The 9,509-nt window shown below is 37.8% G+C and overlaps 1 pseudogene; it reads left to right on the top strand.

Annotated features, from left to right (window-relative positions):
- The first annotated feature begins 2,672 nt into the window (after window positions 1-2,672).
- LOC113076015 (coiled-coil and C2 domain-containing protein 1B-like) lies at window positions 2,673-9,504 on the top strand (annotated as a pseudogene).
- The last annotated feature ends 5 nt before the right edge of the window (window positions 9,505-9,509 follow it).

The raw sequence follows: 9,509 nt of genomic DNA, 5'->3' as shown, positions 1-9,509 counted from the left end.
TCTGTGTGATGCATGAAGCAAAGAACAAGACAATATAGCCACAGATGCTTCAAAGCTGTGCGCCAACACAGAATTGATTCTGGCAGTGGCCCTTTTCTATCAAGAAAAAAAGTTGAATGTGCTGAAATGGATACCTGTGTTACTATAGGTGGAGCATATGGGTTGGACATTTGTTCTTGGTAAAGGTTGACTCTGTACTCAGTCACTTCGCCCCTGACGTCTTTGTCCTGTGGCATCTCCCAGCTCACTCTGAGTGAGGACGAGGACACAGGGGACACGTGAGGAGGGGGCATGTACTCGGGCACTGTGGAGCAGCACAAATAATTCATCAAAACAACAAATCCTTTTCAGAATTTCAGAATTTTTGCCTTGTTATCCAGCAAATGAATCCATTGGAGATAAGAATTTTATTTATGTAGAGAATATTGCAATTAGGTTTCTTAATTTAGTTTTTAGTCTTTTTTTTAACCTAGCAAGAACTAATAAAAAATTAATAATAATAGTTGCTATATATATATATTACCCTAACCAGCTACTATACAAAATGGAAAAAGAAAATTACAAACAAACAAATAAACACGGGAAAAATACTGATAAAATATAATTAAATTTTTTTCATTTAGGATAAAAGCAAAATGTCTTAATTTCTTTATTTCTAAACTGACAAACTGATTCTACACAGCTCTACACTGACTTCTTTCAAACAGCTGTTGGGTTGTCCTCTTAACACAACCTTTGACAGGTGAAATCCGCAAGCTCAAGTGCATCTCGTCAAACGAAAACATGGCGAGAAATAAAAAACAGTAAACTACATCTCCCTCCATGTGTCAAAACATAGAGAGGAAGTTGACAGAAACACTAAATGGAACTTCAGCTGTCTTCTCTTTAAATGAAATAGAAAGCCTGGGTAAGCTCCTTCCTGTGAAGCGCTTGTGGTGAAAATTTATCCCACATAAACAATCCCTCACATGTTTATGCTAATTCCCAGTTTCCGTTTTTCAGGAACTGTCATTCTACGCCGTAACACTAGCCACCGATTCTTTGTCTGCTTAATAAGCATCTCCTCAAAATCAATTCTCCAGGACTCCCATCTAAATAAAGACAGAAGATACAGCATTTTTTCTGTGGAATGGAGCTGCATTTGTGGACTATGAAATGCAATATTCAAATTGTTTTGAATGTTGTTCTAGATAATTTGCAACCAAACCAAAGTGATTTTAAAAATTGAATACAAAGTTTTGTAGAATTTTATCGTTAAGATCAGCATAGCTTGTAAAAAAAGAAAAAAGAAAAAAAACCTTTAAATGGTTTTCTTTGATAATACTAAGTTAGTTCAACTGACCTCCTTCTGCAGTTCGGCCCGTGGCCCACTCTGACAGGGTACTGCCGGCCATGTTAACTGTGAGCACTCTGAAGCGGTAGGTGGAAAAGGATTCTAGATTGGACACAACCGTACTGTTCTCAGGTGGGTTTAGAGCGTTCTCATTGGCCGAGCTCAACGACCGCCGCGGGTTCTGCCATCCACTACTGAGGAAACTCTTTGCTCTGGACCGTAACTGGTGGCGTTCTCTGCGACTCATTCTGCAGCTGCATAAAAGCTCATACCTGATAATTATGCCTGGAGAGAGAAAGAAAGCGATGCATGAGACATACATTTGCCAATACCTTCTTCCGCAATACCGATATTAAGCCTCATACAGAAGCAGATGATATTGAGATGTAAGACTGGCCATTGACAATACACATTACAGCTTATGCATGAAATTATTTAGAAAAGAGAGGCAGACAGAGAGAATCAGATAGACACAATTAAACGGAGAGGAAATTCATTGAGAGAATCCTCTAAGGGCACTTTATAATGGTCCATGTTAATGAGCTAATTTGGCATAAAGCATGGATAACTGGCCATTAAAAGTCATTGATATACAGAGGGCTACTTTGCGCCGCTCTCAATGGCGCGAGGCACAATACATAATTGTATGCAGCAATCAACTGTTTTAAATGTGAAATGTTTCTTTGCGGTGCAGCAAGCTCCTTCAGTTTATATTGCGGAAATGAAGCGTTGAACTGAGCCTTAATCAGCCTCTTGGTTGTAGATTAAGGTTCGGGAGGAATTAATTTCATCCCGGCTGAGATCAAATGGCATCTCATAATAGTATTTCTCATTATCTGTAATGATCCTGCTGGAGACAGCTAAAAAGGAAGATACAGCAGGAGTGGAAGAGCATTTCAGCTCTGCCGTATGCATTTAAGAATCTCTGTTAAATAAAATCATGTCTGACAATATTACTACTCCCTCCAAATAAAAATGCGAGATAACTTTGGGACTGATCAGAATATTTAAATAAAAAAGACAACGTTACTTTCAACAAGTTAACATTCCTAGTACAGTATCAGCATGGAGTTAGAAGTCAAAAGCTGATTATTTTAAATTTATTTAAGTTCTTCAGCTTATTGGATCTGGTGTAAGACAAAAAACTGAATACAAAATGGAAAAAATGACCACAAAAAATATGTAAAAATCTGGGGTAGCTATCACTACAAGAACATTACCCTATTAATATTTTAAACGGTTTGGAAATTCCGGTGGTTCCTCATCAAACAAGGGAGTCGCAGGATTACTTAAAATTATTTAATTAAAATGTAAAAAAAAAAAAAAGAAAAAAAGAATTATGTGTAATTGAATATTGATCTCTTTTTATTTTCTCCTCCAAGACTATGTGTTATTAGAGTACAAAATGTTCTTAAAACCTATGGAATGAAAAAATAAATGTTATCAGTTATTTAACATATTGACTATTTCCAGTTTCAAAAAAGTTTGAAAACATACTACAGCAGCACATACCAAGATATTTAGAATATTATCATAGCTTACATGAGTGGCCCAAATATTGTGTTAGATTTCAATTATCTTTTTTCAAAGTGTCCCTAGCAAAAATATAATCTAAAATAGCAAAAATTTTATCAATATAATGTATATATATTTTTTTTGTTAAATGAAAAATGTGTGTCAATACCATTAGGTAACACTGGCGGTTCCCAGTCCACTTGGATGAGAGGCCCCTAAGGTGTGTTGATTGCAGGCTGGAAGGCCAGCCGTGGATATAGCTCCCTCCGCCCCTCTGTCTCAAGGTTAAGACCTAAATATATATAATTTATGTTAGAAAGATACTGTAGTAGCTATGATGTGTTGCATATTTGTTACATTCAGTATGTTTAAGGCTTGTAGCTTTGATTCTTTTCCACAGCCTCTACAGTTACTCAGCCTGCACATCAAAAAGCTGTTTCCTCACCTTCAGCTCCTGGTTAGTACACCAGCTCACACATCAGATATTTTCATAGGCTGAGCATGTGTCTCTTTTAGTAGTCTAAATATGGTCTTACCTAAAATTATTGTTTTTGTTCTACCAGCAGACAGTGTTTCTGGCCAGCTCAGCCCCAGACGGTTCTTGACGCTCTGGAACAGAGGATGGCAAAGTACAAAGAGGCCTTCACACAAGCTAAGGCCAGCGGAGATGAGCGCAAAGCCCGCATGCATGACCGCATTGCTAAAGTTAGTAAACCTATCAAAATGACACCTAAACCACTGAGTGTGTCCAAAACCTTTGGTTTCTCATGCAGCGTTTCCTTTTTAGATTGTGTCTGATTGTTGAAGAAGGACTTGTTTTTAAGTTCATGTTAACCTACTACAGTATTACATTTTACACACACAAAGGTGTTTCCACCGACTTGATTTCAGATGATGTTCTTTTGTGTAACCCACAGCAATACCAGGCTGCCATCCGTGCCCATAAAGCAGGCCGACCTGTCAACTTTGACGAACTTCCAGCTCCTCCAGGTTGGTCTTTCTCTACTCAAAAAGAATATATAATACTGTACATATATTTTTGTGTACATGTCCACTACCAATAGATAGATTTTTAGATGTTCTTTTCCAAGGCTGCACTGTTTTGATTAAAAAAAAAACAAAAAAAAACAACACAATAAGGTTGCAATATTGTTAGATATTAAAACATAAATAACAGTTTTCTTTAAAATATTTTGTAACAGTTTTCTGTTTTAATATATTTTGTAATGTAATTTATTCCTACAAAGGCAAAGTACAATTTTAGCAGCCATTACACCATCTCTAGTATCACATTGAAATTTGAAAATGAAATCATTTGAATATGCTAATTTGGTGCTTTTTAATTCCGCTATCATTAAAAATAGTTTTTTGCTTAATATTTTTGTGGAAACAAGTGATTTTTTTTATTTTTATTAATAGAACTTTAAAAAGTATCATAATTATTTGAAATAGTCAGTAGGCTCAAGGCAGCGTAACATAAATAAGGGAGGTCACATACAAATGAAATTAACCCCAAAATATATGTTTATTAAAGTAATCTATAAGTGAATTATATAATATCAACACAAAAGGAAATAGAAAACTTAAAAGAAAATTAAAGTATGCTCATAAGCTGGTTCTGGAGAGGCACATCAAGCGCAAATGGGGGTCAGACACACTGGGAAAAGGTACAAAGGCCTTTTTTTTTTTTTACCTGTCAACTCATCACCGATAACCCACCGCACCTGCCGCTTGACTCCACCCTACAAACACACAAGAAAAAAGAAAGAATCCAAAACAAACAAATGCAATCTGGTGACAGGAAGGCGCAAACAAAGGATTTCTGGATAGACAAGACCATAACAGTTATAAATGTTTTTACTGCCACTCTCGATCAATTTAATGCATCTTTGGTAAATAAAAGTATTAATTTCCTCACAACTTTTGAATTCCTTTAATTATTGGCTTGAATTCCTGCTAAGAAAATGAGGAGTTCTATTAAACTGAAATGTTCTCTATAGGCTTTCCTCCAATCCCAGGCCAGAAGGCTACTTCTCCAGAGCAGGGATTGGCTGCAGTGTTGGAAACAGCCAATAAACTAACATCTGATGAAGCTGAGGCTGGCGATGGTGAAGAGGACGACGAAGAGGGAGAGGAGAAAGTAAATTCTAAAGTTTGTAGCATTTCTGAAATATTTTTAAAGTTGCCTCTATATGTGAAAGACAGCACTATTTTTTTTTTCACGTTTGCTTTCTAGGTTAAAGCTCCGAAAGTAGGCGACCAAAAGAAGCCCACTCTTGCAGTACAGCCAACGGTACAGAAGCCCCAGAGGACCCCTTCACCTTCCCCTGACAGAACGTCTAAAAGAGGAAGTCTGCCTGACACAGGTACAGCTGAGTTTTAAGATGGCCTTTTAATTAGGATGTTTTTTATATTTTGTAACTGAGGTACATAAAAAGCACACAAAACTCTCTCAAACTGGTTTAAATCTGGTTATTGTCGTCTCAGCTCAGCAGCAGCTGGAGTTTCTGGAAGGCCGCAAAAAGCAGTACATGAAAGCAGCGCTGCAGGCAAAGCAGAAGAATGACCTAGAGCAGGCCAAGACCCACCTGCGAGCAGCAAAGGGTTTGGACCCCATGATAGAAGCGGTCCGCAGCGGCAAGATGATGGACATAAGCAAGGTAACGCTGTGATTTGTTTTTTAAAATAAATTCTTTAACAAATCCATAATAAAATGAGTAATAACCATCCCCCCCCCCCTTTATTTACAGGTGCCTTCACCGCCTGGAGATGAGGACGAAGACTTTATCCTAGTCCAGCACAGTGATGTTCAGATCTCAGAGAAGGCTGAGGAGGTCTACACTCAACTCACCAAACTACTCAAAGAGCAATTTGAGGTAACAAGAAGTTGGTGAATTAATGGAGTAACACAGAAACTGGATCAGTGCCAAAACTAGTTACAGTCTACATCGAAATGGATCTGAAATAAAATCGCCAATGAATTGGAAATCTGTATCTTTTAAGACAAGTCATGTCACTCGGCGGCCATCTTTGAAACACCTCTCGGCATGAAAGTGCAGCTCCTATCTCTTTGAATGGGGAAACATCAAATTCTCCAAAACTATCCACCTATTTTAGGATTAAATTTCATATTTGAAATCACCAAAGAAATCTGAGATCAACTGTGTCATAAATGTTGTTACTTTTGGTCAAATAGCATTATAAAAAGTGTATTTTTATGGCTAGATCAGCCAATGTGCATGCGCAGTCCTGAGTGCATGTCTCATAGCGCTGACTGTTTCTATAGCAACCAGGATTACTGCAGTGATGCACTGACTTTACAGATTAGTGATTGGTTCCTTTTTATTAAGGAGGTGGAGCTTCCTGCAATTTAGTGGCCATGTGAGTGTTGCATTTTTCCCCATTCAAAGCTATACGAGTGACACTTCTTGGGTATTCTATAGTCTTTGACACTACACAAATAACATACTACATTTTTGATTGCAATAGTTTGATATTAGCATGTTGCTTAGCTAACTGTGTGATACTCTAACATAAAGCATAAAATACACATTATGTTGGCATTTTATACTCAAAACTATTTATGGTCATTATGTCACATATATTGCTCACAAGAAGAGCATGTTACATTTTGGAATTGGATTAAAGGGATATTTTACCCCAAAATGAAAATTTACCCCATGATTTATTCATCCTCAAGCCATCCTAGGTGTATATGACTTTGTTTTTTTTTTTTGTTTTTTTTTTAGTCAAATACAATCAGAGTTATATAAAAAAATGTCCTGGCTCCTCCTCTTCCAAGATTCATAATGGCAGTGAATGTATGTTGAGAATTTGAAGCCCAAAAAACGTGTGACCATACAACATAAGATACTCCACACAGCTCTGGGGGTGAATAATTAATGCATCTGTGTAAGAAAAGTATCCATATTTAAAACTTTATAAACCGTAAACTCTTCTACTATCTGTCATACTTGCGTTTTTGTTTTTTACACAAACGCATCGCTTTATTTCAGAAGGCCTTAAAGGGTGGGTGAAATGCTATTTCATGCATACGGAGTTTTTTTACACTGTTAAAGAGTTGGATTCCCATGCTAAACATGGACAAAGTTTCAAAAATTAAGTTGTACGTTTGAAGGAGTATTTCTGTTCCAAAAATACTCCTTCCGGTTTGTCACAAGTTTCGGAAAGTTTTTTTTGAGTATGGCTCTGTGTGACGTTAGATGGAGCGGAATTTCCTTATATGGGTCCTGAGGGAACGTCTGCCGGAAGAGCACGCGCTCCCGTACAGCAGAGCACTGAGAGCACAGACATTCACTGATCAGAGCGAGAGCGTCGCGAAATGTCACAAAAGGAGTGTGTTTTTGGTTGCCACGGCAAGACAACCCTGCACAGATTACCAAAAGAGAAACCGCATTAAGGGACCAGTGGATGGAGTTCATTTTTACAGAGCATCAAGGGAGTTGTGCAAGTGTTTGTGTTTGTTCCCTGCATTTCGAAGATGCTTGTTTTACAAACAAGGCCCAGTTTGACGCCGGATTTGCACATCGTTTATTTCTTAAGGATAATGCAATCCCAACGAAAAAGGGTCACAATCGTGTGTTGGAACCGAATGCGGAGAGTAAAACTGCTTCAAATATCTCTGTGTTGTTAACTTAGCTATCGGCGCATAAGCACATCAAGTAAACAACATGCGATGTTGTCATCAAACTGCACTTTCCACATGTACAGCTTAAAAAAAAAGAAAAAAAAGAAGACAAAGTGGAACTTAGTCATTTTCCAAAACCGCTAAGCAAATATATACAGTTCAGTACATACCACACAGAGACGTTGTTTTTGATGCTGCTCTTGTTCAATTTCAGCCTCTGGATCTGATTCTGGATCATAAATATACGCTGAATCTGACTGTTAGCCATGGTTTGTTTTGGTTGGTTTTGTCCTCACGGTAATGTCACAGCTTCCAAACGCTCTCAACGCAAAAGCCTACTGGCGCTCGATTCTTTAGCTCCGCCCACACGTCACGCCTCCAGCCGGTAGTGTTTTTCCGGGAAAAATCGGTACAGACTATCTTTCTTTTATGAAAATAATAAAACAAAAGACTTTTTGAAATTATGAAGGATGCAGTACAACTCTATAGGTACTCAAGATTAACAGGATATTGAGTGAAAACAAGCATTTCACCCCCCCTTTAAAATATTTCAATATGTTCTGAAGATGTTTGGTTTGGAATGACATGAGATTGAGTAATTAATGACATAATTTTAGTTTTTGGGTGAACTATCCCTTTATTAATGAGTAAAATAAACCTTGGGCAAATTAAATACATTTATATTCACTATAAGTGTATTTATAGTCACTATTTCACAGATCATGCTCATAAGAATCACTGCTATTCAGTATAAGAATTTGGTGTTAGCATGTTGCTAAGCTAACAGTGTGATACTCTGCCAAGCTCTATTGAAATGAGTTTTTTTTTTTTTTTATTTAAAGTAGATGAGTATATATAAGTGGTGAGTGGTGACTTCTTTAACCTTATATATATATGTGTGTGTGTGTGTGTGTGTATACCCAAGACGTTTTCCCAAAACCCAGTAGTTAAACAGTACTGTGCATTAGCTTAAGATGCACTCAAAGACACCGATCAAAATCAGAGACTATAAATAAGAAATACTATGGCAGGTTTTTGGAATCCATCTGAGCCACTGAAATCGATTTCTCGACTCCATTTGCAGTTACAAAGTTTTTTGTTTTGTTTTTCATTTGATTTAATTGAGTTAGCTTTGCATCAAATATAACGTGATTTTCAATAATCAAGACCTTGGCAGCAACAACACAGTTTTACGCTAGGGCAAGCAGACAGCTCATCTTGCTTATGAAAACACCCACATGTTTAAAATGCTGTCTAAGTAGACAGATCACTAGGCTTTGAGACAGAACTTCTAAGAGGATGTGGAATATGTAAGTAGGACATGTTTCCTTTCTTCTTCAGAAATGTGTGACGTACTCCAAGCAGTTCACACACATGGGGAATATCGCAGAAACAACCAAGTATGTATCGCATCACCAGTACACCTCTTCAATAAATGAAATTCGAGTGATTTTCATTGGGCATTTCATTTATTCCCCTTTTCCCTCTTGTAGATTTGAGAACATGGCAGAACAATGTAAGAAGAGCCTGGAGATTCTTAAACTGGCGCGGAACAGGGGGCTCCAGCCCCTAAACATCACTTTGAAGAGAGAACATATCGCACTGTCAGGTCTGACACTCTCTCGCACTGCAGAGCTTACATCAAGGAGAAGCCCAAAACGGTGTCTTCTACAGGAAGCACCTACTTCACTACTGTTCAACATCACCATCAAGGGAAATATGGGATGTTTCATTGAATAACATGATTTCTTTTTCCTGACTTGTGCTCTTGTAGGATTTCCCGGAGCTCAGTAGCACAGATATGGTTGTGGTCATTGTTAGAGGGATGAACCTTCCTGCTCCTCCTGGTAAGCTTTAAACTGTTCTTGAAACAAACACTGTTAGGAAGTATCTTGCTTTTAAACATTCCCCCTCTGTGCTTCTTTTGAAAGGCGTCGCAACCAATGACTTGGATGCCTATGTCAAGTTCGATTTCCCGTACCCCAGTACAGTGAGTGCGAGCTCTTCAGTCAC

Source organism: Carassius auratus, unplaced genomic scaffold, assembly GCF_003368295.1.
Source record: "Carassius auratus strain Wakin unplaced genomic scaffold, ASM336829v1 scaf_tig00018315, whole genome shotgun sequence".
NCBI classification, from domain to species: Eukaryota; Metazoa; Chordata; class Actinopteri; order Cypriniformes; family Cyprinidae; genus Carassius; species Carassius auratus.
The sequence above is the reverse complement of the archived record's forward strand: the minus strand, read 5'-3'. Positions and strand labels throughout refer to the sequence as shown.